Source organism: Mauremys reevesii, linkage group 8, assembly GCF_016161935.1.
Source record: "Mauremys reevesii isolate NIE-2019 linkage group 8, ASM1616193v1, whole genome shotgun sequence".
NCBI lineage: Eukaryota > Metazoa > Chordata > Testudines > Geoemydidae > Mauremys > Mauremys reevesii.
In genome coordinates, this window is record NC_052630.1 from 91,103,682 (window position 1) to 91,131,681 (window position 28,000).

A 28,000-nucleotide genomic window follows, 5' to 3' on the forward strand; every position below is an offset into this window, starting at 1 on the left:
GGTATATAAGGGGCAGGGCATCGCCAGTGAGATATCAGAAGAAGTGAGAGCACAGCTGCAGTATTGTGAACCTTGTTTTAGTGTGTAACTGTGAAAGTGTATTTGTTAAGACTGGAAGAGTGTAAGTAGCAACTAATAAAGGACATACTTAATGAGATGCCAGAGATATCTATCGAATCCCTGTCTATGCAGCAATATAAAAGAAATACCGTTATTTATTTTGCCATACTTAACACATAATGTTTGATGACTTTCTAAGACTGCGGAACATAAACTTTTGCTTTCCATAATATTGTCTGTTTTCCCCCATAGAAAATAAAAGATGCCCCTGAAGAAGCCTTCAGGAGCCCAGTATAGGAACCAAAAAGCTGAGTTGCAATCTAGTTTGCAGCAAAGGGCACATCTGATGTGGAAATATCTGAAACAGAACAACACAGACTGGGCTTTAGGCACCATCGCAGCGCAGAAGAAATAGAGGATCAAAGCATAAATGGTGGAAGTCCTATTACTAAGGAATTAGCAGATTTACCTAAAGATAAGGAATGGAAATATGAGGAAAGCGATGGAGAATCGTCCAGTTTTCCTGGCGGTGTAAAGGAGAGTGATAATAGAGAAGAATGTGGTTCACATGAAAAGGAGAGTGATGACAAAAAAAATCTGGTTTACATGAAAAGGAGAGAAACGATAAAGAAGAATCAGTCTCACATGATGACAGAAACAGCAGTTACAAAAACTGCACACCACAGATCTATACATCAGATCCCACTTTATGTCCATCAATCCTAAACTCTGCTGATATTGATCGTACAATTTTGAATGGTCCAGACAAAATCAAGGATATGATGTTTCCTGTAAATGAGCAGAAGTGATACTTCTCAAGGTCACACTGCAAAAGAGTATGCAAGAATGGTGAGAAACTAAATCAGCATTGGCTAGTTTACTCAAAATCAACTGACAAAGTGTTTTTTTTTTTGTTGCAAAATATTTCACATGAATGACAAGTTGTTGCTTACGCTTTCCGAGTACAATTACTGGCATAACTTAGCTGATGCTCTGAAGCAACATGAAAAGTCACCTGGCCATTTTATGTCCTACTCTAAATGGATGGAGGTCGAGTCCAGGCTCAAGCTGAATAAATGCACAGACGCAGAAAACCAGTGCATTATTAATGTAGAAACCTAGCATTGGAGGATTATGCTTGAGCATCTGATCTCAATTACCCTCTTCCTTGAAAAGAATAATTTGGCTTTCCAGGGTTTGATGGATAAGTTGTTCACTGAATATAACAGTCATTTCCTTGGTTTGGTAGAGTTTCTTGGGAAATACCACAATATCTTGCATGAGCACCTACATTGAGTAGTTTGTAAAGAAGCTATATGGACCATTACTCCAGCAGAACAATTCAAAGCAAATTGATTGGCCTTATGTCAAGGAAGGTGCTTGATAACATATTGATGCGGCTTGGCAAATAATGGACTGCACTCCCGACGTACGTCAGTGAAAAGATGTCATTTACAGTAGGATTTGTTGACGACAAGGATGGCTGTATCCAAGTAAAGGAACACTTTATCTGTTTCCAATCTGTGAGCGACTCTACTGTAAAAGGCCTAACAGCACTTTTTTATTAATGTTTTGAATGAGAATAAAATAAAGCTTCAGGACTGCCATGGCCAAGGCTATGACAACAGTGTGAACATGAAAAGAAGAAACAGTGGCATCCAGGCAAGGATTCCGCGCTGAATCCAAGAGCTTTCTTTGTGCCTTGTAGCTGCCATTCCCTCAAGGTGGTTGTGTAAGATGCCGCGTCATCTTCTTTAGATTCAGTATCTCTCTTTGGAGTACTACAAAGGATGTACGTATGTCCTGTTTTCAGCATCAACTATCGGGTGGAACGTGGAAGATCCTCACAGACAATGTTACATAATCTGACCCTGAAGCCATTAAGAGACACTGGCTGGGAGAGCTGCCTTGACAGCGTAAGGCCAGTGAGGTACCAAGTGATTGAGGTTTATGACACCCTGATGGAACTGGCGCAGTCGAGTAAAGCCGAGGCCGGAATCCAACTGCAAAGCCTGACAAACCAGACTTCAAATTTCTGGTCTCAATTGTGATTTGGCATGATATCCTGTTTCAAGTAAATATTGTAAGCGAGGCATTACAAACTCAGTCGATGGACATTGCGGCTGCTACTACTTTGATAAGAAGCTGCTTGATTTCGTTGTGGCCTACAGAAACAACGGATTTGAAGATGCCATCACTGCTGCCAAAGAAATGGCAGAAAACTTAGGAGTTGAGCCTGTCTCCAAGGCAATTCGTATTAATTGGAAGAAGTGACAGTTTGGTTATGAGGGCGGAGATGAGGTGATGGGAAGCTTGGAATCCAAATTCAAGGAGGAGCTTTTTTGCTCGCTGCTTGAGTGTCCATCAAAGAAATATTTCGACAAATGAATCACCACACAAAGACCTGGGGGGCATTGTATGAACTTAGTAAGCTCCCGATTGACGGGAAAACATTCTTGAACAATTGTACAGACCTTCACCTGACGCTGACAGAAGGGGAATGTTCAGAGGTCAATGATAAAGACCTCTATGTCAAAATGGACAACATCCATCACATTTTGCAACACGGGAAGCACTTTCCACTCAAAATTCTCCAATTAATTCATGATGCAGAGCTGAAGGACACTCTTTTCTAATGTCTGGAAAGCTTTGAAGAGTCCGCTCACGCTACCAGTCACAGTTGCAAGTGGTGAGCACAGTTTTTCAAAGCTCAGGCTCATTAAAACATATCTTTGATTGACGATGGCTGATGAGAGACTGACACTGCTTGCTATATATTGCTTGAAAATGCTATTGGCCAGTCTTTGGATCTCTCTGATGCTGTGCTTCAGTTCGGGAGGGCAAAGGCAAGAAAAGTGACCTTTTGAACTAAAGGACTTAAGGTTAACATTCTAAGGTTGCCACTTACTGTAACAGGATTTAATACTGGTCCACCCAATGTTGGTGCACAGTTCAATTTCTTGATGTTAGTGCATTTCAGTTATTCTTAAAATTAAAAAGTTTCTATAATTATTTTTATTTGCTTATATATAGCATGAATAAATACAGATTTACAGATCCTAGCATGCAAATTTATCATCTTGTATGACAGGGATAAATCATGCATGCAGATCATGCATCAAAGTTGTGAAATAAGCTACAAAAGCAATAAAAATAAAGTATTCAAAGTTTAACAAGTGAGGGGGTGCCATTTGGTCTAAGGCTGGCCCTGCTCCTCCCCACTCTTATAAATCCTGGTTTTACAAGATGATGTTAGTAAAAGACCTAACAGTTTTTTTAGTAATGTGGTTCCTTGACTTCAATGGGAGATTTGTCAGACAAAAGACAACATGGTGTTGCCCATTGTTTTTATTTGTAAAGGTCTGTGTGGGATCCTGTCATGGCTGGTTGGTGGACCCCCAGTTTTATCTGTCTTTGCTCTTACAGCAACTTGCAGTCTGTACAATGCTTCACATGTGAAACTATTTTAAAAAAACGTTTTAACCTTTTTTCCTGTCATAGCAACTTCTGCCAGTAGCTTATGAATAACCCAACATAACAAACCAGCATACGTATTTGTGTGAAGAGGACCAATTCAATGAGAAAACAGATTTCAGTGTCACACGTCCAAATCTTTGATATCAACATGGAGCAGGCAAGTCATTTTAAGAATGATTGAAAATGCTTTAACATCTTTAACTTTTTTTATTATTATGACGAGTGAACAGAGCTCAAAGCTGGTATTGCTCAGCAGAAAGCGGCGTGGAAATCGGAGGCATTTGATCAAGCAGAACAGGGTCTGGTCTCATCTTAACTGTTTCTGATCTCCTGGTTGTAAATCTGGGGCAGAATGTGAGTGAGGGGTGACTTTCTCTACCAGACGGTTAAATCCCACAATGCAAGAAGCGGTGCCTTCTGCTTGCTTGTTATTTTCTGACAGTTGGAACGCAGCGCTGGATACAAGGAGAGACGAGACACTTGCGTGTGTGTGTGTGTGAAGTTGTGTCTTGTCTCCGTTTTTGTTTTGCTCTTTTCTGGTCATGAGACCCGGAAGTTTTTTTTTTTTTAATCACATGGCAGAGAGATATAATAAAAACAGAAAAATGGCGACAGTCACGTTGTGGCGAGTCTATGCTGCGTCATTAGATAATCTTCATGCAAAGATCGCTAAGAACAAAGAGAAGAGGGGAAAGGAGCCCCGGCCGCAAAGGTGGGTGAGCAGAGGGCAGGGAAGAGGGGGTGCACGGGCTGCGATCCGGAGCAGCGCACCCTTTTGCAGCTCGGGGGGGGTGGGGGTGGGGGTATTGCAGGGCGTTGCAATCTTGGCATCACAAGTCCTGTGCTGTCCTCTCATAATTCACCTTTAGGCAGCGCTGGAAACGAAAGCCAGAGGTTTGTTTATGTTTTGGGGGAGGGGACCTATTCTTTGCGGGTGTGAGCGGGATGGGGGATAGGCAGGAGTTATCTTGCTGCGGGGGGTGAGCAAGGGAGAGGAGTTTTGCTTGGGAATGTTGTTTTCTTTACAGCGCTCCCCCTGGATCGCAGGCAGCTGCCTCGAGCCAGGCTTGTTTTTCCTCGCACGCGTTGTGCTGCTCCCAACAGCTGGACGCGTTGTAACCCGCTCTGCATCGCACGCTGACGGGCGCTCCGCGGACCGGGGGCCTGATTTCGGTGGGGACGGTTATGGAGGGAGGGTGAGGTACCGCTGTCCGATTGCCGTGGCGGGATTGTTTTTCATGCTGATGGGGAGCAGGGCTGGAGCCCTGTGGGTCTCCCAGCCCCTGGCCTTTCGGGATGTGTGTGTGCGGTTTTTAATGTTGCGCACTGTTATTTTCCTTCAGGATCCTGGCACTGGTTCCTTTCCGCCAAGCGATTGTAAATATAGCCTGGATCTTGTTTACATGAAGCATCCAGCGGGAGGAGCCTGGGAGGAGGAAGATGGAGGAGTCTCCACGGGCACGGCTCGCTGGGGTGAGCTTCCCAAACGGGAAGGAGGAGCCAAGACGGGGCTGGAGTCTCCCTCAAGCAGCCTGGAAGCTGCCTGGTACGTGCGCTTGTCAGTTTCAGATTCGCTTCCCCTGCCCCGGACCACTGCCAGGCAGAGCTTCACCTCAGCAGCCCTGGGGAGCTGGGTACCAAGCTCTGGCTGCAGGACAGCGGTGCTCTCGCCCCTCCCAGACAAGCGACACAAACTTGTTTGATGGTGCTTTTGTTCCCACAGTGGCAGGCACTGGCACTTACTCCCTGGCTGAGATCAGCAAGGGAGAATGCCAGAGGGGCTTTTCCTAGTCTCTGTGCGCCTGCCCACGCCCCTCACCCCCTTTGGAGCCACACCTCCAGTTCCCTCTAGCTGTCACTTACATAGAAGCGTATTTACTTATTTATTGCAAAGAGGGGGGCCTCAGTGCAAGTTCAGCTGGACAAATGGGGCAGGTACAGGGCCAGATCCTAGATCACCAACTTAGTGCCCTAGTAAGTTATTCTTTAACAAAGTAGAGGGACATTTTCTTCCCGTTGGCTAATAAGTGACAAAGGCCAAGTCCATGGCCCTAGTTCTTGCCATGCCAGCCTCTGTGATTGTTAGATAGTTTCAGCTCATGCTGCATTGACTACAAAAAGCATTCCCCTCCCCCGCCCCCAAAATCAGGGCTGGCTTTAGGAAGTGCGGGGCCCAATTCGAACAGTTTCGATGGGGCCCCGGTAGGGATGACTTAAAAAAACCAAAAAACAAACACACACACACACCACACGTTTAAAAAAAAAACCAAAAAAACTAGGGGGCTTGTTCTCACTGGGCGTTGCTCCGAGTCTTTGGTGGCACTTCGGTGGCGGATCCTTCATTCGCTCCAGGTCTTCGGTGGCACTGAAGGACCCACCGCCGAAGTGCCGCCAAAGACCTGGAGCGCCGCCCGGTGAGTAAAAATTAAAAAGGCTCCTCTAGCCAGGAAAGAGATTCTCACTGGGCGCGGGGCCCTCTTAGGCGGGAGGCCCGATTCGGGAGAATTGGTGGAATAGGCCTAAAGCCAGCCCTGCCCGCAATCACTTCACTGAGCTCCCCTTACATGGGAGATGTTGGTCCATATCCAGCTGTGTTCTAATAATGGGTGTGTGTGTGTGTGAGAGGGGTGGGGGGTTTCCTGAGAAAGATGCTGGAGGATCCAGGCAGGTTGCTGGTGTTAAATTTGTTTGAATATTTTCATGTATTTTTCAGGAAGGGGCCTCTAGGAGCTTGTTTCCAGAAAAGTGACTGAATACTTGCCCACAGACCATAGCTGATGAATGATTAATAATGTTTTAGAGATTTATTTATTTAATTATTCATACATTTGGTACACCAACAGCAGCACTTAGAATTCATCTATCAGACTGTTAACTCAACCACTAATCAATGTTTAAGAGGGGAAGGAAGTCAAAAAGACTAAAAAGGTAAGTATTGGTGGAAGGAATTAAGCAGAACTTAGATAAAGAATGGAGCAGATTTTATAAACAATTCCTGTTACAGAATTTTCCTTGATGGGAGAGTCTCATATTGTTGAATGTACCTGTCTCCTACCTCACTTACAAATGAAGAAGCAAATTTTTAAAAATTAATAAAGAATTTAAAGCCATAGAAAATATTGCTTTAATAACTGTCCTGGCACACTAGAGTCTTTCACTTCTAGGTGCTGTAAACTGCACTGTAGGGAGGCGCTCCTGCCATATTAAAATTCCAGCAACTTTCTTAAGGAGTAAAGTCACTTACCCAGTAGCCAAAAGATCAATTATGTCCTTGTAACTGCAGTTTTCCGCTCTTAAGATCACAAATATTTTACTTTGTGTGTAATAAAGGTGTATTTTTTTCCCCATTTTTCCTAGCTTTGGATAAGACAGACCTCTTCCTATTCATTATCAGAGTCGGCCTATAAAAATCAGAGCTCTAATTCCAAGCTACATGCTAGGAGAAAAGAAAGAAAAGTTGCATTTGTGGGGAGAAGGTAAATAGCCAATTTAGTTTTTAGACTCTAATCAAAAAGAGTGTTGTTTAATTCAAAATGCTCGAGAAACGTGGTAAGTTACCAACCCAAAAGAAGAGAATGAGGGGCGGGGAGGGAAATGGAAAACAAGCAAAAATAAAAACAATGAAGATTATTTTTTTCAAAAGAAAAATCTGACAGCAAAAAATAGAACATAGAATTGAAAAATTTTAAATCTGAATAATAAGCTGAACAAAAATACACACCGAAAAATGCACTTGAGTAAATTTATGTACTACATGGAGATCAGAGGGACTATTCCTGTATGTTTTCAGGATTCGGACCTATGTTACCTGACCATTGAGGAAAGCTTTCTTTTTATTCTAGAAAAGAAGGTGAGTGTTAAAAGGTGAGAAGGCAGAGTAAATAGATCACCTTTTCGGTAGCCTTTCAGAAGTGGTGCGCTGAGTCTTCATTTATTCACTTTAATTTAAGGTTTCACGTGCCAGTAATACACGTTAACGTTCTTAGAAGGTCTCTTTCTGTAAGTCTATAATATATAACTAAACTATTGTCGTATGTAAAGTAAATAAGGTTTAAGAAGCTTCTTTAAAATTAAATTAAAATGCAGAGCCCCCCGGCCCCAGGCAGCATGAGTGCCACTGAAAAATCAGCTTCCACGCTGCCTTTGGCACGCGTGCCATAAGTTGCCTACCCCTGATCTAAAGTGTCCAGCCTTTGTGATGCTAATAGAATGCTCTAATGACTTTTTTGTACCTTTATATTGTTCACATTTTGAAAGCCAGGAACACTTATTTTTTATACAGATCCTTAATAAATGTGTGCTCCTAGGTTACCTTACGGTTACTATTTTCAGAAAATGGCAGATTAGTCTAAGGATGCTGATAAATTTGCAGTTGATGGCAAATATATATCCTAATATTTTTGTACATATTTGCCCATTCATGTTTGCATTCTGGAACAATATCGTATAACATATTGACTGGTCCCTTGTTTATGTAACGCATGTTTGTAATTTGTTTTTAAAATGCACAAATTTTTTTTTTTCAGGAAGCTGTGTTTCACATTTGTCTCTTTATTGCCCTCTTGTGTTAAAAATATGTAAGAGACCATTTTGGTAGTACTTGGACCCAGCTGAATGTTAAGCATTTCTGAATTTTAAAAGCTTTTTATTTAACTTAAGGAAATACATTGTCAGTTTAGTTGATTATTTATGTTATCCATAAAGTTCTTGCTCTACCTCATTAGAAATATTTAAGTACCATTTACACTAATTAAGTCCATCAAATTCTTAAATGGAACATGATGTGAAATTTAAAATCTGTTTATCAATTTCTTTCCATTGTGAAACCTGATGAAACATTTATTTTAATATGCTGATTACAGAACTGATTCACTAGATTAGTTGCCTTTATTCAAAGAGAAAAACTACCATGACTTTTTCAGCAGTACTTTAAACATAAACCAGAAAAAATATTTTGATAAACTTCTTTCATTGTTTGCAATGTAATTCTTGATATCAGCAGTTTTCATTTAGACCTCAGTGTATGGCCCAAATCAACCATCACACAGCCTGAACAAACAAGCCCGTCAGACAGCAACTCTTTCTTCAAACTCCAGGATCCTTTCCACATCCAGTGCTTGTTACTATTTTGGATTTGATCCTGCTCCCACTGAAATCAATGGCAAAACTTCAATGGGAGTAGGATTGGGCCTCAGAGGACCCCAGTGCTGCAGATACCCCTGTTGGAATGTTAGCACATCTGTAAGCATTTGCAGAATGGAGGCCTGAGATGGTACTGTGAATCCCACAAGACAGAAACATTCTCTTTGTGTGTCAAGGTCCTAGCACTTCCAGTGTGGAACATAATACTTTGAAACTGAAAAGATATTATATCAACATACTTAACTAAACTATTAGAAAATGAGTCCAGATCCTCCACCAGTGTAAATTTGTGCAGCTTCATTGTCTTAAGTGGAACTATGCCAATTATACCAGTTGAAGATCTTGCCTATGTAGTTTATGTATGGGAACAGCACTCTACTTCAAATGCTGATTGAAACCAGGAGGGAAAAAAACCCTCATTCCTTCAATGATTATCACCATGGAATGAGTAAATTATTTTTCCCCCTGTTAAAAATCCAAATCTACAGATACTGTATTTAAGACTTATTGGTAAAAGATTGTACAGCTCTGAAAAGTACTTTAAAGCTGCATTGAATTTAACTGCACTGATACGAGTTAACCAGATAATTTATCCACTCTTTTTGAAAATTAACTGAAGTTTCAGAACACTTCGTTCATTTCCACATGTATTTATTAAACGGGCATTAAATCTGTCATCCATGTCCTCGAAGAGCTGAACATCAGTATTTGATGTGATCTTTATTTTTGAAACACACAAGAGGAAACACTATGTAAGCACACAATAAATTAAGCACTATTCTCTATATGATACTAACAGACATAATGACTGACAGGCTGCCCTGGCTCAGTTATCACAGTGCTGATGCTGTCTATTCTAAAGGTACAGTACTGTGATAACTGAAGGATGGCAGCCATCTTAGCTTCACAAGAACCCAACGAGCAGAAATCAGAGAAGATGTCCTTATTTTCTGGATACCGGACATGCTTTGTTTATGAATGTGACCGTGTGCTAGAGAAGAAAGATGCTTGTTGTAAGGGTACATCTTAACTCACTTGAAAAAAAAATAAATGGCTTAAAAAAAAAAAAAGACCTTTAGTTCTACTGGAATTAAAAAAAAAAAGTCACTTTATATCTGTTGAGTTTGCCTGATAATTGACTGACCTTTTCTACTTGGAAGTTCTTTCAAAAATTATAGGCTTTGAACAAGTACTCTAGGCTTTGAAGAAGCATGCTACAGAGTTTGAAGGATGATTATTCATGAAGTAACATTAGGTGGAGGTCCCTATCCATTATGGAACTCATTGCCACAAGAAAGAAGAATGGATTCGGAGCCAAATGTAAAGCCCACCTCTTCACCCTGGCTCTCTCAAATTAAAGACCACTCCCTCCCCAGCCCCGCCTCTTGGTGGCAGGGAAGGTAGAGAAAAAACACTGACATTTTAAGTAAAGGAAGGTGCTTGTGTACTGCGGTGATGAGGACCAGATAGGTACCCGGATGGATCAATAGAAAACGAGGCAAGTTCTTAATGCAAGTAGTAGTTACGACATGCATACCTTCCTTTCTTCATGAATCTATAATCCCTCCTGTTTTAAAAAATAAATAATAAAAATCAGTATCTTAGCCCTTATAAATATTTAGCCTCAACATCTTTCCATTTCAGTAAATAAGTGGTGGGCCAGTATCCTCATTTCAGTATCCCAGCTAGATCATAGAGCGACAGGAGTGTGCACTAGGCCCCCCGTCAAACTGGTGGCAAAGTTGGATTAGAACTCAGAAGCTCCTGGCCCCGTCTCATGCTCAGTCAACTATTTTATACTTGTCTCTCCAAAATGTGGTGAGATTAAGACTGAAAGATCATACACAGCTAGGTGATTTGATAAGAGGACTATAAAAGAACCAGAGAGGAGGTGGTAGAGTATCTGCTTCTGATTGAAGTCAGTCTCTTATTTTTATGAGCATTAACTTTAAAATATGTTTGGGCTTTTTTAAAGCTGAGATTTTCAATACTCCATCTTTTGGTGTTTTCCTCAGCAAAAAGACTATTGTGTGGATCCTCTGTCCTGTCTAAATGTTGTTATAGATATGAAGCTGCAATGCTGGAAAATTAACACCAGAGGGGACCATTGGATCAGTTCTCTTGGAAGTGAAGTTTCAAAGAAACTCTTTCACAGATGAACAGACACCTGCACATGTCAACGTGGTGTCCATTCTCAGCTCTGCATACTTCCTAAGGAAGTATACATGTGTGACATAGCACCCTTCTCGTTACCTGTGAAGGTTTCATTGGACAGGTGCTCAATCAGCAGTGATCTCCCTTTGTTCTCTGTACTGCTAGTGCTACCTCAGACGGGTTAAGAAAATATTTCCATATAAACAGAGTGTCCTGCACCTTCCTCCAAAGCACTGGATACTGGCCCTTGTTGGAGACAGGACAGTGGGTTTGATGGACCCCTGCTATGACCCAGTATGGTAATTCCTGCTTTGTGTTACTTCTCTAATCCTTTAATATAGACAGACACTACCACAGCTCTGGTGCTGGACATATCTGGGTCTGTATTTACCTTAGTGCTATATAGCTATTATTGAACATCTAGCTGGTTTTCATTGCTTAAAAGGAAGTTGTGGTGGTGTAGTACTATTAAAGTAACACCTTAGGAGCACCACTCTGGCACCAGGACCCCATCATGATAGGTGTTGTACATGCATAGAATAAAAAGACAGTTCTTCCCCCAAAGAGTTTACATTCTAAATAGAGATAATGTATTTACTTAACTGTCAACTTTCCTCTTCTTGGTGAGTGTAGATGTAAAAGTCATTTGTGTGTGTGTGTGTTATTTTTACATAGGACAATTAAAGTGTTATTTAAAGAAATATTGTGTTACAGTCCTCTGAGTCCAACTATCAATGCGTCACCATAGATGGTATTAGTCCTTTGTTACCAAATTAGGCCAGCACAAGATGGGGTGCTGAGAAAACAGCCTCTTTAGCCCCTGTGAGATGGAAGCACCTTATATTTCTCTTCAGCTACTTCTGAGGTCATTTTGGGAGCTGACAGATGTTTGTGGAAGATGCATCCAGTTTTCTTGGTCAAAGGAAAGCTCATGATCATCGTGCAGGGCCCTTGAGATTGGAAATGCAGCTATGCAGTCTAAGTCTCTGCAATGAGGAAGTTTCGCTGTCCAGGGAGTTATTTTAGACAATCACATTAGACATTGAAGGGGACTTCTAAAAAGATTATCCTCCCCAGCCAGGGTAAATAGGCTGAATGCCCACAGCCTGTTACAGTTTTCATTAGAGGCTTAATCCACAGGACTAGACTCCCATTGACTTCAAGGAGCTTCAGATCAGGCCTCAGATGAGGTGCTGCTTAAGCATCCATTTTATTAACAATCTACCAGACTATGTAATTAGACCCAGCTAAGTACAGTTAGTCAAAGCTTCAGGTTACGTTGTGTTGCATATTTCACGTATGGATGAAGACACAGCAAAGCTGCCTGTTTAAACTCAGAGCAGGGGAGTGTGGGGGCACCTCCACAGACACTGGTTCTCATTTCCTGTTTAGACAGAGCGGAGGCTACCAAGGCAGGGCAGGAACTGACAGTGTTATCTGAGCCTGAAAACCCTATGCAATGTCAGAACGAACAGATCGGTTGTATTCCTTCTAGCTCAAAAGAACTAGCCTTCAGATTCCCTCCTCCTCCCATATCTTAACATTGATCCCATACCAGATGATAGTATTTTAATAAATCTATATTGCTGTATATATATATTGCCAAACACAAACACCACAAGAAGAAAGTTGTTTTTTTTTGGGGGGGGTGGGGGGGGAGAGACACCCTTCCTTCCTCCTATGTGCCACATTTAGCAAAAAACCACCACATGCACACTGTTATGTCGCTTTATTTTCCATGTAGAAACAAGCCCTCCCGCATTCTGGTTATTTCCCTCACTGTGATCCCGATCCAAAGTTAAAATCATGCCTTTCTGACACACAGTTTGGCTGTAGGTCCAAACTAATTTTCCATGTTGCTCTACTCCAGTGATTCTCAGCCCTTTCCCCACTAGGGCCTCCTTTTTCCATATCAAAACACCCCTCTACGCTGTACGCATGCACACAGAGTCGAAACATCGTGTGCACAAAAATTTGCACAGAAGAAATTTTTTGAACACATGGCCTGTCAAAAATTAGAGGAAACATTGCCCTCTACCCTCACTCCACAGCTGGGACTAGCCACATGTGGGGAAGGTACACTAGGGCTGCAGAGCCCTATTTTAGCCTTTGAGCTAGTAGAGAATCCATGGAGCGTTCCACAGCCTAAGAAGTAGGATTTCCCCCCTAAACCCTCCCCCCAACTCCTGCAGCACCCAAGCACCAAGCACCACTCAGGATTTTGTTCAAAGATCTATTTTTAAATCTTGGAATTGTGTTTTGGTTTTTAGACTCAAAACTCTAAACCAGCATATTATAAACACTGCCAAGATTGTGTTTGTAAAAATCAAAGCCACTCCCTCCCCACGACTAAGACAGACAGAAAGCTCTACTGATAGAAGAATGAACTTTATGTGGTATCCTTGGCACAAGAGGGAACATTGCCAATGCTATTAGAAGTCACGCCACAATACATCTTCAAAAGACAATGTTCTGCATGTACCACATCTCACCCTTTCATTGGGTCCCCTCAATTTTTAAATTCTGTTAGAAATGTTAACAGCGTGCACTTACATAGCACATTTCATCCACAGATACTGAAGTACTTACAAGGTAATTAAGGTATCACTATCCCCATTTGACAGATGGGAAAATGGAGGCAGAAACGTTAAGCAGCTTGACCAAGGTCCGACAATTAGTCACAGACAGCGCTGGGACTAGAATCCAGATCTCCTGCTCCCCCTGACCCCCAAGTGCATTACCCAATAGATTGTAAAAATAAGAGCTATGTAAGCACAGAATCTTAAGTGACTGGCTGAAGAGGATACCTAGAGTGAGGGTCAGGGTAAGATTAGCACTCGGAAGTGCTGTGCTTTTAGGCCCAGGCTTATTCCACTAGGCCACACTCTACAAATATAATCAAACTGAGCACTAGAGTCCCCATACTTCTCCAACGCCCAGTGGCCAAAGACTGAACTTCTTTATTAGGGAGCTAGCATGCCTGTTGATGTTTTTAGAGGGGAAATAAATCTTGTATGTGTGATGACTTGCTTCATCTTTTAGTCTACAAAATGTACCCTCCTGAGGAAAATTAGCTTGGGATGTGTCAGTTCTTCACTGTGTACACACAGCAGTCTCCTTGCATTAAGACAAGCTTGTTATGATCCGTCTGTTTTGCAGTTGCTCGTCAGCACCGCTAAGGGAGCCCATCAATTACAATCCATCAAGCTTATAGCATTTCTAGAAGGACAAAAAGGGTCAGGTGGTTTTCAGTTATCTCTCTTCCTACCACTCATCCCTTCCCTAGCATGAAAGCTCATGCCCTCTGTTTTAATTAACTATAGAAGCAGGCAGAATATACTGAATAATTCAAAAAGAATGTATGTTTAAACATTTACACAAGCTTCAGATTCCTCCTATTTAAAAAAAAAAGTCAGCACAAAAGTAAATGATTCATGACAGCTTGCCTTGCATATATCATGGCCTTCAGAAACAGGGGAGCTTGAAGAATTTGTATTCATTCAGACCACCTGCTTAACGTGAGTCTAGTGCTTAAGAAGAATGCCACAACAGCAGCAAGAGAAACTCAAGTCCCCAATTTATCCACAAGAGGTACAGCATTGGCAGGGACCACCTGCTCATCCCTTGTATGTGCTTCAGCCAGAGGCAGATTTACCATGAAACAAACCGTGCAGTGGGGGAGGTGTCTCCACACATTGCCCCCGCCTCCACAAGTGCCGACTCCGCAGCTACCATTGGCTGGGAACTGCGGCCAGTAGGAGCTGCAGGGCAGCGTCTGCAGGCAGTTGCATTCAGAGACCCCCCTGGAACTCCCCGCACCTAGGAGCCGGTGCCTGAGGGGTGTGCGGGTCGCTTTTGGAGCCACGCCTCCCAAGGTAAGCACTGCCCCCCGATCCCTCCCACACCCCTGCCTCAGCCCAGAGCCTGCACCCAAACTCCCTCCTAGAGCCCAACCCCCTGGCCTGGCCCCCAATCAAGGTACCTCACTTTATTTTCATTTACTTCCTATTACTTATAATATAGGAGGAGGAAGAAAAAAAAAAGAATGAAAAAGGGAGGGGGGAGAGAAGAGAGAATGTTCTTTTTCTTGGCTGGGTCCTGAGGGGGGGAGGGGAGAAAATGAATCTGCGCACAGGGCCCCACTAACTCTAAATTTGCCACTGGCTTCAGCCCTGACCCAGAAGGCACCACCTCTGGGAGGAGTTCAGCCTTGGTGTCTATGTTAGGCTTTTTATCCCAAAGGTTTCCCCGCTGTCACTACCATTGGCGGGGGTGTGCTACTGTGGACAAGTGCCTGCTGCCCCCCTTCCTTATCATTATAAGCACCATGTCTAACCCTGTATGCCTGCATAATGACGCTGAGATGATCAGGCGCAGATCTCGTCTACACTAGCATTCCCATCACTATTACTACCAGCAGGGCGGAGCTGGTGGCAAGCATGGGGAAGTTTTCTAAAACTAAGCCAAGGCCCACATGTACTACAGATTTAGTTCTTGGCCAATTAACAACTGTGGTGGTGTTTAATAGGACAATGACAACATGTGTTCGGTAGAAACTGGACTGAAGCCACCAACTTGTTTCATTTCAGCCAAACAGCTGTTAGATGCTAACATTCCTCTCTATTTTATCATCATTATTTAGCTTACTGCAGCCAAACCACGTTAGGCACCTTATCACAGAGTATACAACAGTGACCCTTGTCCTGAGGAATTTACAATTCAGTTTCAATCCTGATACAACAAATGGGAGGAGGGCTGGTGGAGGAATAATGGGGCAAGATCAATCAAGTAGTGGGCTAGAAAAATCAGGGAGCATAAGTCAGCAAAGGTCAGTTGAAGTCATACCATCATTTGAAGATTTGGCTCTGTGCAGCTACATAGCAAGGGATAATGGTGAACATTTTAAAATTAAAAGTAAATATCAGTAAGGTAAATGCAAGTACCTTTTGGGGTGATGCTTACAAAAAGTGACAACAGAAGTGGTCCTTAAGGAGGGATTTGAAAAAAGAGGTTAGCGGCCTTGCAGACTAGCTCTGGGAGAGTACTGCACATATATTGCAGAGTAGGGGCTCTACTGATCTAGACTGGGTATGAACTAGTAAGCAAGATGTGAAAGGCTTCATATTACTATTTGTTATCCACTCAGGTCCCTGGCCACACCCCACTGCCTTCAGATATTAAGTATCATTATTTCCTTATGTAGTCACTTCCCTTAGCCTTAATGGCTTCACTTTCCCAAAAGTAATGCGGAACACATTTGTTGGTAGAATTTACTCTGGCGATACCATACTCCTCCTGCACACCAATGCTTGCAGACTTGCTGAGTTCTATTAGGAAGTATATTGCTCTGGGGAACTTGATTTAGACATTAAAACTATACACAGGCCAATTGGTAAGGAAATCTCATCTTACCAAATTAATCTTTTGATGCAAAATTGTCATACTGCTGCTGTGCCATTTGCATCCTTCATTAAGAGGATGAAATTCAAGCTTAATTACAGTCCACAACTAACATTCCACTCAAGATAAAGATTACAGGAGCACATTTTCTACATAGGTTTGTTGCCAGCTCAAAGAGCCCAAGGCGGAGCAACAGCGGGGTTCGTTGCCCGGTGTGCGTCGCACTAATTATCACACCAGGGTGGAGAAGCAAAACCAGGTTTATTTGAGTCCCAAATAAGGTGTCAGGGAGAATAGCATTCTCAGATCCTGCACGCCCGCTCACAGGCGGGGTCCCAACATTTATACCCCCCTTGTTTGTGTAAGCCTTTTGTTCGGTTTTCCCCCTCACCCCTCCCTTCCCAGCAACAGCTACATTAGGCATTACATTTCAGCGTGTTAGAAAAGTTCTCATCCACAGGCTTATCTTTTGGCCTTCACAGAACAAACGCATACCAATTTTCCGTCCCCTCTCCCCTCCTCCCTGCTGTTCCAAACTCCTACATTTGCAAGCGGAGATTGCTGACAGCTACACATTTTGCTTGCAGTCTGTTAGCATCTTAGGCTGGTTAAAGTTCACAGCATGTAAGAACTTTGGTTCACTTCAGGCCCAAAGTCACAACTTTGGTTTACTCTAGCCTAGTGGCACCAACAATTCCCCTTTGAGAATACTCAACAAACTTAGTTTTCTCAAACTTTAAAAACAAAAAACAATGAAGCTTTACAGATATATGTACAACTGCTCTTTTGAGCTTAGTTACCCCCAACCCAGGAATGAATGCATGGACAAAAGAGTGGAATGTTCATTTAACAACTAAGGGATTGGGACACTGACTATAAATCAGGTAGGTATACCAAGTGGTTTAATTTCCCAGATGTCTCGGTGAATAATTCAGTCCCATATGCATGCTCCCTATGGACCCAGCAGGATTCAGTATGTGGGAGCCCACACCCACCCTAACCGGTCCATATGCTTGGAAGGAGCACTCTGAATGTCCCCACTTCCATCCAGAAAGTGTCCAAGTATGTCTTCATGACCACAGATCAGATGGTACTCCTGATGCATCTGTAAGGGCAGTGGGCCAAGTCTGGTCTAGATCCCACTGCAATACCTTCCCAGCCTCAGTGATATTTAATACCATCTCTGTCAGTAACTTCTGGGTCATAGAACTAAGGGCTGAAATGATATGTAACTCCAGCCTGTACTTAAAATAGCTGAGTTTCAAGAATAAGGCTAGTAGCCTTTTCTAGTTGGCCCAATTTCTGATCATGTTCTTTGCTTTTAGATATTGGCCCTAGCCCACAGGGATCTGCTCAATCCTTTCTTTCCAGAGGAAATAACCCAGGCCTTCTGTTGTGCTTATCTAATGGCATCCCCTTGTGAGCAATCTGGGTATGTAGAAGTGCTTTGAAAACTTGATAAGGGCAATGTCATTTAAAATCCAATTAGGGAGGGCAATACATACTGAAGGATTTATCCAAAACACAGGGCACAGCCTGTAGATTAAACCCCAAAAGTCAATTAATACCCCATTCCCAATCATGGGTCCCATAAATTTCTTCCTTGCCAGTGTACAATTCTTTGTTTCTTCACCAGGGTCAGTTCTCAATGTCCTTTTAGTCAGGAATTCCTGGACTTTGGCAATGTCAGTGGAGTGAGTGTTTCTTCTTCTTTCCCAAAACAATTGTGGTTTAGCATCCTACAGGGGAGAGGTTTCCAGCACATATCACCCTGTAATAGCTTTGCTTTTTCTAGAAAAGTCTAAAGGCACAGTTGGTCTGTCAGTGGACAAGGGAGAGGTTGTCCAGAAGCTGTCCAGAAGCACAGTAGAACTAGAAGAAAGAATAGGCTAATCATCAATAGGAAAATTCTTCTGATGTGGAGGGGTCTTTTTGCAGTGAGAATCCTGGGTCCAAGCAGTCAGTCTTTGGCACTTCACAGCAGTGTTGGTAGACAGGAGGACTTGGAAAGGGCCTTTCCAGCGTGGAGCCAAGGCAGTCTTGCGTTGATGGATCTTTATGTAGACCCAGTCTTCTGGTTCCTAGGAGTGGTAGGGCTGCTAGGATTTTTGGGTTGTTTCTTCTTCACCTGTGAAAAAAAAAACCTAACACATTGCATTAGTGTCTTTGCAGATTTTACAAATTTTATAGTTGCATGGGCAAATTTAAGTCCCCCCTTTTTCTGGTTTTTAGCCAAGTAATGGTTCTTATACTTATTAGTGCCAAAGGAAGGGCATCTGGCCACTTTACGTTTGTCTCAGCACAAATCTTGGCCAGTTCATTTTTAGCATGTTAACTCATTCTTTTTCCTTTTCCCATTTTTTTTTCTTTAACCTATAAAGGAAACTTTTACTTATACACCTTTTGTTAACAATAAATACATACACAGTACATTAGTCTTATTTAATGTATGCCACATATACCCTTTTACTAAAATAACCTTATTACAGAGCTTTAGAACAACAGGCCAGGACAAGCACACCCACTTTGATGAGTTCACTTAATATAACCTCTAGTCCAATAGCTTTCCACCATCCCCAGCCCTCTGGCTAGAAGTCTGAGGTAGCCAGAAGGATCCCATGTACAATATGGGGAGTGGGTTAACTTTCCATGTCCTTGATTTTAAAGACTGTTAGTATGAAAATTTTAAATAACAATTCTCAATTAAAAGATGTGGCTAATAAAGTTTCTTTCTCTTACTTAGGAAAATGTATTAGACTTTAGTATATCACATTTTTCTGATATATCCAAACACTTTGTATTCTAAATTGAACAAAACAAGTATCTGCATTTCAATTTAACACTGCCACTTGATTTTAAATTAGACCATCCCATAAAAATATTAGACACAACAATTCTGGCCACTTGAGACAGACACCACAAGACAGAACATAGAACACAAAACATAATTGTTACTCTGTCAGTAAATGCATGATATGTTGAATGCTGTTCAGCTGGCATTAGTTTTCTTTGATTATCTGAAAGACAAAGCAAAAGTCTACCCCTTCTGGGCAGTCAATCATTACTTAAAATATACGAATACTCTTGTTAATTCAGGAGAATTACCCCATATTTTCTTTGCCTGAATTTATTTACAAACATTTCAAAGACACTAAAAACTTTTCTCTTTAGCATTTTTACAAAGTACAACTGCTGTTCCCTCCAGCAACTAAAGAGTTAACTTTTCACTTTCCCTTAAAAATCACATGCTCTTCCCTTAAATCACTTGCTTTTTCCTTCAGCAGCCACTTACCAATTCAAATCATCATTTCAAATATCCTTCTGAGTATTTGAAATTTTTATGCTTATACTCACTTAGTCCTTCTTTCCACTACACCCTTAAAAGTTTCTAACCTGTTTTCCCATCTCTCTGTTGCCTGCCTGCCTGGGCCCGATCCTGCTTTTCTCGCTGAATCGTTCCTATCCTGGACACAAACTTATTCCACTACCAGTTTAGCTAGGAGGGTGGGCTTCACAACTAGCCCCCACCCTTCTGGTCTTTTCCCTAAAACATTTTACTCCCAAAACTACTCAAGTCCTCCCTAGTAAGGCTTGCCACCTGGCAAAAATACACGGCCATTGGGTAAAGGCCATTTACTTAACACACAATCCAAACTCCTTTGGGGGTCTACCCAGAGACCCACTCATTTGTCTGCTGACACTTAAACAGAAAAGAAAATTACACAGAGAGCAGAGAAAATTACAGTCTAAGCCAGATTTTTCCACTTCTAGTACATTGTCCGTTATGGGGGGGGCGGGACAGAATTATCTCAATACAACCCCAGAGCTTCATCGCACACATGGCTTCCACCCTGAGGAATTACGAACGAGAAGTTCAGTTCAACGCCCAAATAAACAGAGCAGAAAAACCAACAGTAACCGGTTAAACAGAACAGTGCTAAAACTAGATAGTGCACCAAAACCAGATAGTGTCTCCTTATTCTATTAGGGCTCACCTTTAACCATACAATCCTTATCATATAATACCAAACAATACCAAACAAAGCAAACATAAAATAACAAGGGTAAAACAGATGGTGTAAATTCTACAGGGCTCCCCAATTCTCTATTGCTCACCAAACTGTGACAAATTTCTGTTACCAATTATCCCTTATGTCAGGTGATCAAACTGACATTGCAGGACTGGGGGGGGGGTAGACAGAGAAATCACACCATATATCCAAATTTTAAAGCTTCATTAAAAATAAAACAACAATGGAGAGTATTGGGAACACTCCCACATCACTCAGGAAAAATATGAATGCCCCAAGCCTTAAGCCACTTTAATACTTACACATATCCAGACTGGCATGTCTGTGTATAATGTTCAGAGAAGGGAAATAGGTGGACGGGAGATTATCCTGTATACAGCTTGTCCAGCATTTCCAACATGCTTCCACTCTTGGGATGGCTGTTCTTTTACACCCTGGAATCTCCTGCGGCGTCTCTTTCAGAGATTCCAGTTCAGGTCAGCTGCCTGTCCGGCTTCAGGGTTGCAAAAACTGTTGGATCTCACTGAACCGTTAAGCTTTGCAAATGCAATCTCAGTTTTGTAACTTATACTGCTTTTTGTTTGCCTCTCTTTATTTTCCACAACCAGCTGGGGCTGAAAGCAATTTTACTTATCATAGTCTGTGTGCTGGCTCTTGACCTTGTATGCAGAGCAGCTCTCTCTCTTTATCTCTGGGGTTAGCTGAGTTTCAAATTAACCCGTTCCTAGACAAATTGCTCACACTGTGTCAGAGGCTTTTCTTTGTGATTAAAAGCTCCTTTGAGATATATGATCTTATCTAGATTGAAGATACCTTCTAATGGGCACTTTTTAGATGGGTTTTCACACATGTGAAGATTCCAATTCTCTAAATACCTGCAGGTTTTAGGACCATAATGTACGTACATGGAACATGCTGGGGTACCCTTAGGGGGTGAGGTAGAATTTTTAGACTGTCCCTTTACCCACTTTCCACTTGCACACACAGAGAGGGTACCCTGTCCGCACTAGCGGCTCATAAACTAAGAATCTCTCCCTACAGAACATTCACACAGGGGAGACTAACGAGGATGACTGACTTTCCTACATCCCCTTTCAGCAAAGAGTGCCGGCTAGTCTCTGGGAGACACAGCGCCGTATACTCTAATTGCATTCAATGAGATGATCAGACTGTCAGTAGCCCACACGGAAAGGAAGGGGTGGGGGAGGGAAAATGGGTTCACACATTCCTAGACCCAGGCAGCTTCCTCGCCGGACGATGCCAGGCTGAGTCAGCCCACCGTGGGTCGGATCTCCTAAAGATCCACTAGTTACTGGGCTTGCATTAGACTACTCCTGATCATTAGCAATCGCTTCACAGAGTAATCTGGGCGTCTTCCAGCAACGAACACTCACACAGATATACACACACACACACACACACAAAGGCCATTGTTTCCTATTGCCACGATGCATCTTATCTTGCTGCACAGTCAATAAATTCAAATGGCATGAGCCCAGCAGAGACAGATATTCTCACGGACAGTTCTCCTCCCAGTGCAGCTCTGGGGCATATGATGAGGGATTTTTACAAGAGCTCTACATACAAACAGCTTCAGAAGCTACCCATTCGCTGACAAAACAGAAGTAATTGAAGGATCATGCTGTAATTAAGTGATCCTTCTGGTGGCCACCTTTCCTGGCTCTCTAGCTGATACTGAGGCCAATCTACTGTATAAAATCTTTTCAGTTTACTTTTAGTCAATGGATCTGATTCAAACACTCTCCAATTCATCAGAATGCATTCTAAGGGTGTACACCATACACTGCCTGTACTCTATTCCTGCCCCATACCATGGGAAGACACTGGGCGTCCCCAGGTCTTAACAGGCAAACAAAAGGTTAACAGCACTGGACTGTTCCTACCTTACCACAGGACCGGTTCCTCACCGTCGCCCGCAGCTGCTTCTCCACTATCTGAGTGCATTGCACCGTTGTGTCCTCCAAGGTCAGCCTGACGTGTCTCTGCCGAGGCCCCCGGTAAAGGCACCGGTGCGCGCTGGGCATTGGCTGTGACCTTCGTCCACTGGCCATTGGAGGAGTCCGGGCAAGGCACAATTTTGCCTCGAGCCCACCCAGGGACGCCAAAACTGTTGCCAGCTCAAAGAGCCCAAGGCGGAGCAACAGCGGACTAATTATCACCCCAGGGTGGAGAAGCAAAACCAGGTTTATTTGAGTCCCAAATAAGGTGTCAGGGAGAATAGCATTCTCAGATCCTGCACGCCCGCTCACAGGCGGGGTCCCAACATTTATACCCCCCTTGTTTGTGTAAGCCTTTTGTTCGGTTTTCCCCCTCACCCCTCCCTTCCCAGCAACAGCTACATTAGGCATTACATTTCAGCGTGTTAGAAAAGTTCTCATCCACAGGCTTATCTTTTGGCCTTCACAGAACAAACGCATACAAATTTTCCTTCCCCCTCTCCCCCTCCTCCCCGCCGCTTCTGCTGTTCCAAACTCCTACATTTGCAAGCGGAGATTGCTGACAGCTACACATTTTGCTTGCAGTCTGTTAGCATCTTAGGCTGGTTAAAGTTCACAGCATGTAAGAACTTTGGTTCACTTCAGGCCCAAAGTCACAACTTTGGTTTACTCAGGCCTAGTGGCACCAACAGGTTCTTTTTTAGTATAAGGGAGCTTTCAGGATCTCTGTCACAGCAGAACAGACTCCCTGATCTGGGGAAAAGCAAGTTCGATGTGCCACCATCTTTTAAAATAGGCATGTAGGATACAATATGCGCCTCATTCCATCCCCCCCCCCCGAGGTTTTTTTGGGGGGAGAGGGGTGTAGTTTTCATTAACTGAAGAATCCAATAATTTGTTTTGCTTTTTATAAACTCCGTGGAACAAAAACAACAAGGTTGCCTATTTCCATAGGAATTTGGACTATTAGCTGAGTATCATTAACCCAATTTAAGCCACATATAAAAGTGGGTCAATACATATTATATAAACTGGAATCCATTCACTTTTCCTCATCTAGACCATTAAACTTTAGAAATTACGGCATCATTCTTTGGGATGATCCTGGACTTTTGCCTAGGTTATCAGAACAGAGTTTGTGCCACATTGAAAATATCCCATCTAAACCTTACAGAATTAAAGAGAAGTTACTGAATTAAGTTTAATATCTTTGGTGTCGATTGTATAAAAATGCAGTTGCGTATGTGTTTTTTGTGGAATTGTATGCAACTTCCTCCGGAGACTGCATTAGTCAGTCTCCAAGAAAACATTAGGAACATCAAAGAACTTTTGGCGACAACATGTCTGAAATGGATTTCCTAGTAATTCTCTCCTCCAAAACCAACCTCTTGAAGCTACGCCCTGGATAGAGGCCCAATGTCTCCTAATTACCAGCTCCTGAAAACTTCTGATCAAAGACCCCCACCATATGAAGGCTGGGCTAAATGGTTCATGAGGATGCTAGTTCTGAGCTGAGGCAGGGCCGGTGCAACCATTTAGGCAACCTAGGCAGTCGCCTAGGGCGCTAGGATTTGGGGGGACGCCATTTTCTTCAGTAGCGACCGTGGCGGCTGGATCTTTGGCCGCCGCCAGCATTTAGGTGGAGGGAGCTGTGGCAGGGGAGCGCAGGGAGGACCGCCTGCAGCAAGTAAGGGGGGGGGGTGGCACGCAGGGGAACTCCCCGCCCCAGCTCACCCCTGCCCCGCCTCCACAACCACGGCGTGCTTGGGGAGGAGGCGGGGCAGGGGTGAGCTGCTTCACTTCTCCCACCTCCCAGGCTTGCGGCGCCAATCAGCTTAGGCGCCGCAAGCCTGGGAGGCGGGAGAAGTGAAGCAGCGATGGCATGCTCGGGGAGGAGGTGGGGCAGGGGTGAGCTGGGGCAGGAGGGTGCCTCAGGGCGGAGGGTGGGGAGCTGCCGCAAGGGGGGGCACCTCAGGGCAGAGGGCTCGGGGGGGGGAGGGCGCAAGGTGGAAGTTTCGCCTAGGGCGCAAGACATCCTTGCACCGGCCCTGAGCTGAGGCTTTTATGAACTTGTGACCACAGGAGAGATGCCTTTGGGGGGGGGGTCTGAAGGACTTCCTGCCAGAACCCATGTTGGAGACAGCTGGGGGAAGGGGGCAATCTCTGGTAAGATCGTTAGCATGCACGTAGGTTCTTTTGTTGTTTTTAAAATGTCTTCTGTGTAATGCTCATACCCTAAGAACAAATAGGCTTGCATAGAAAATGCTGTGTGGTAACTGATAACTGTGGCAACCTGTGATAACCTGCTGCCCACTGTGGTTCGTCGCTCTGAGCTGCCACAGATATTGGGGGTACCCCACAGCTTCCGGCCACTTTGGGGGTTCTGAGCCACTGCAGGCAGACCCTGTGGCTTCCAGGGAGCAGGGGCCCCAAGCCGCCACAGGTGGCAGGGGACCCTGGCGCTCAGAGCCCCTGCGGGCATGGGTGGGGAGGGAGCTTGGACCCAGGGCCCCCACAGCTGCCCAGCCACCGGGGGTGCCTAGGGGCACACAAGATGTAAATCTGGCCCTGGTGCTGTGGGTGATTAAACAGCTAATGTTACACTATAATTTGGGACTAAGGATAGAAAACATCTTGCAGTTTAAACTGCAGGCATAACATCAGTAAGCAGAACTTACCTGCTTTGGAATTTATCCAAAACAAGGGTTAATATTAGCAATTGCTAATAACCTGAAGATTTTTGCCTGCTCTGAAGGACCATTGACCATTTCAAGGAACAGTGTCCTCGTGAGCCACCAGTAATGTGAATTCATTCTGGTCACCACTGGCAATCTTAGCCTTCCAGCGACATACCTTAGATATTCCTAGTCCTGGTGGCTTATGAGACACTGGACTTTAAATTCACATTATTTGGATCATTGTTCTGCCTTTCCACACAATGCACCCTTCAGTCCCCACTTAATTGGAAGAACTGTTGGTGTAGAATGTTGGTTCTAGCTCTGAGTTTTCAAATATTAATCTAAAGCAGTATTATAATGCTAGGGGTTCGTGATGATACCAGCAAATAAAAGTCAGACTGCAGATGAAGCAAGGGGGGGAAAAAAGCAATGAGATGATTTGACTGGCCAGATTTTAAGTCAAGGGCATCCTCATTTATCAATTTATCCCCACAGTGGTCTGTGGCTCAGAATGCAGATTACCCACATCCTGTATTTCTTGATTCCATTGCCTAACTGGAGAGCAGCAGGATTTACTCCCATGTGATCGTTCTTGTTTTTATTTTTTAGTAAGCACTGAACAATTGTTCACTGATTATCTCTACTTACTAGAGGTTGAGCTGTTCATTTCAGTGATTGTGGGGTGATGGATCTGAGAAGTAACCCCCCCCCCAAAACCCAAAAAATAAAAACCACCACATAATCATTAAATTCCTCATCACCCTTGTACCACACTAGACAGTGCACCAGGGAATATCAGTACATACTCCTCTAGGATGCATTCAGAAAGAGCCGTGTGCTCACTCTGCCTACAGATCTGTGCAGAGGTAAGACAAGTTTTCAACCACATCACGATGGAGCTGCTAAGACTGGAAAGTACCCAATGGTAAGTGAAACTGTACTGAATAGGAAATATCAACTTCACCGGTTTGCTCTGTACTTACTAGCTTGCTGAGCTCACAGTATACACCGGTTGGCACAGATACCAATATGTTTTCCCCCACTCAGTAGAGAAAGTTGATCTTCAACATATTGTTAAAAATTCTACAGATACAGATGGTCTGCAGAATAGCTATAAGGCAGAAATAATCCCCCTAATTTCCAACACATCACCTGGGGGATGCTAGCAGCTGAAAGGCAGGTCTGTTGGAAGAACACTTCTGAAAGTACTGGAGAACCTGATATACTGCAGCATATTTTGTTAGGCCACTTGATGCAGATGCCCAAGAAAACAGCAATGACAGAAGTAGTCTGTGGATATCCTTTGGGTGGGACATAAAGATAGCTACTGAAAATACCATACTACTTAGCTAAACCCTACAAGAATGCTCAGAATAGCAGATGCTGAAGAGAAATGGGAGATATATAGCCTTATCATAAACACAAAGATATGGGAGTCAGATCTTCAGCCCAAGAAAACTGGTCATTTCAGTGGTACCAAATTGACTTTTTACTGTCCTCTGCCTTTTTACTATCCTCTTTGCACATCTGGAAAGGAGAACAAGCAATTTCTGACTTTCTCCACTGAAAAAAAATATATACATTGCTTTCTCCTCTGGTGGACCAAATCCTGGACTCGTGTAAATCAATCATGGCACTGCAGCAGCAGCACAGAGTAATGCTTTCAGATCAGAACTGAGTCAATGCAACAGCATCTCTGGGCTCCTAAGCCTGAGTGAAATAGGTGAACTTTCATGCTCATGACACAAGGGAATTTAGGGGAAAGAAATGCAACCACATGACTTACTTCCCTCACATGCAGTTCCGTCAGCACACCTGTCTGTATCAGGAGCTAATCCACCAGCTTGGCCTTTATCTTCAGCAGTTGTCTTAACAAAGCAGTGGCCACATATGGCACCGTGAAACAGCCTTTAAACAAACAAACAAAATTATTATTATTTAAGCTAGACCAAAGGGCAGAGTCAGTTTTCTTTCGCCCTGTTGAACTTAGATTTGGAGAAACTTTGTTATCTAGAAACGGTTTCCAAAAAGCAATACTTAGAAGCTTTCAGCTATGAAGAAGAGATTTGTAAATTCCAGAAGTTTCAAGATTATAAATAAAAAGGTATAGAATAACTTTTCAAAGTTCTCAATGGATCTTCCAGACACACAACTTAAGTTTCCTTATCCTCAGTAAGAGCCAAATGCTGCTAAGATAGTCAAATATATTATCATGTCTCATATTCTGACATCAACATACACAGGAGTCTTAAGATAAATGCATCAACCCATCACATTGAACCAGTGACACACTGACTTTCCTACCTATGCTACTCACATGGCCCCATGATACCTGAGCACCTGGCAATCTTTAGTGTCTTTACCCCCACCTCCCAATTTCACAGATGAGGAACTGAGGCACAGAGAAGCTAGGTGAATTGCCCAAAGTCACCCAGGAAGCCCATGGCAGAGCAAGGACTTGAAACTATGTCTCCTAAATCGTACACTAGTGCCCTAACCATTGTATGATCTTGCCTCTTCTTCACTGGAGTTACACCAGAGATTAATTTGGCCCAGTAAGTTTACTGGTGACCCTATCCTCCACCCCTTAATTAGGTACTGCCCTCCAGCATACCCCCTTGGGGCCCTTCTTGATGACCCAACAGAGGCCCTCCCCTCAGCATCCCCCTTGGGTTGTTTCAGTCAATTATCCAAATTAGACTGGTTTAAAACACACACAAACCTTTGCTAGAGTCAAATTTAAATATTTTCTATGGAATGTAACTCAGTTCATTAGTTGCCTCAGTACACCCCACTCTGGGTCCATATGAGAGTCCTGGACAGCTTCCTTAACCCTATTCTGGAGTCCCCCAGAGCCCCATTCTTGGAGCCAGGGTTATATTTTATACAGTTACTCTTTCTTAGCCCTAGAGTTCCCAGTTCTCCTCAATACTACAAGGTGTAATTTAGGTAGTCCTTTTGTATCCCTTAAATCAGCAGACCCCAGCTCTCCTCTCTGAACTGAGATGTAACTTAAACCAGAAGTAGGGGGTTTAACCAGATTCTTCCTCAGCTGCTGCCTTTTTCACAATCACTCAGAGGACTCAGCAAGTAAATCTTC

General features: G+C 43.3%; 1 long non-coding RNA gene across 1 annotated transcript; it reads right to left on the bottom strand.

Moving 5' to 3' along the window:
• Nucleotides 1–10,114: 10,114 nt before the first annotated feature.
• LOC120370978 lies at nucleotides 10,115–27,999 on the bottom strand. The gene is made up of 3 exons (XR_005584092.1): nucleotides 27,623–27,999; nucleotides 26,687–26,808; nucleotides 10,115–10,246 (listed from the first exon to the last, which is right to left on the bottom strand). It is a non-coding gene; the product is annotated as an uncharacterized LOC120370978 (long non-coding RNA).
• Between the last annotated feature and the right edge of the window lies 1 nt (nucleotide 28,000).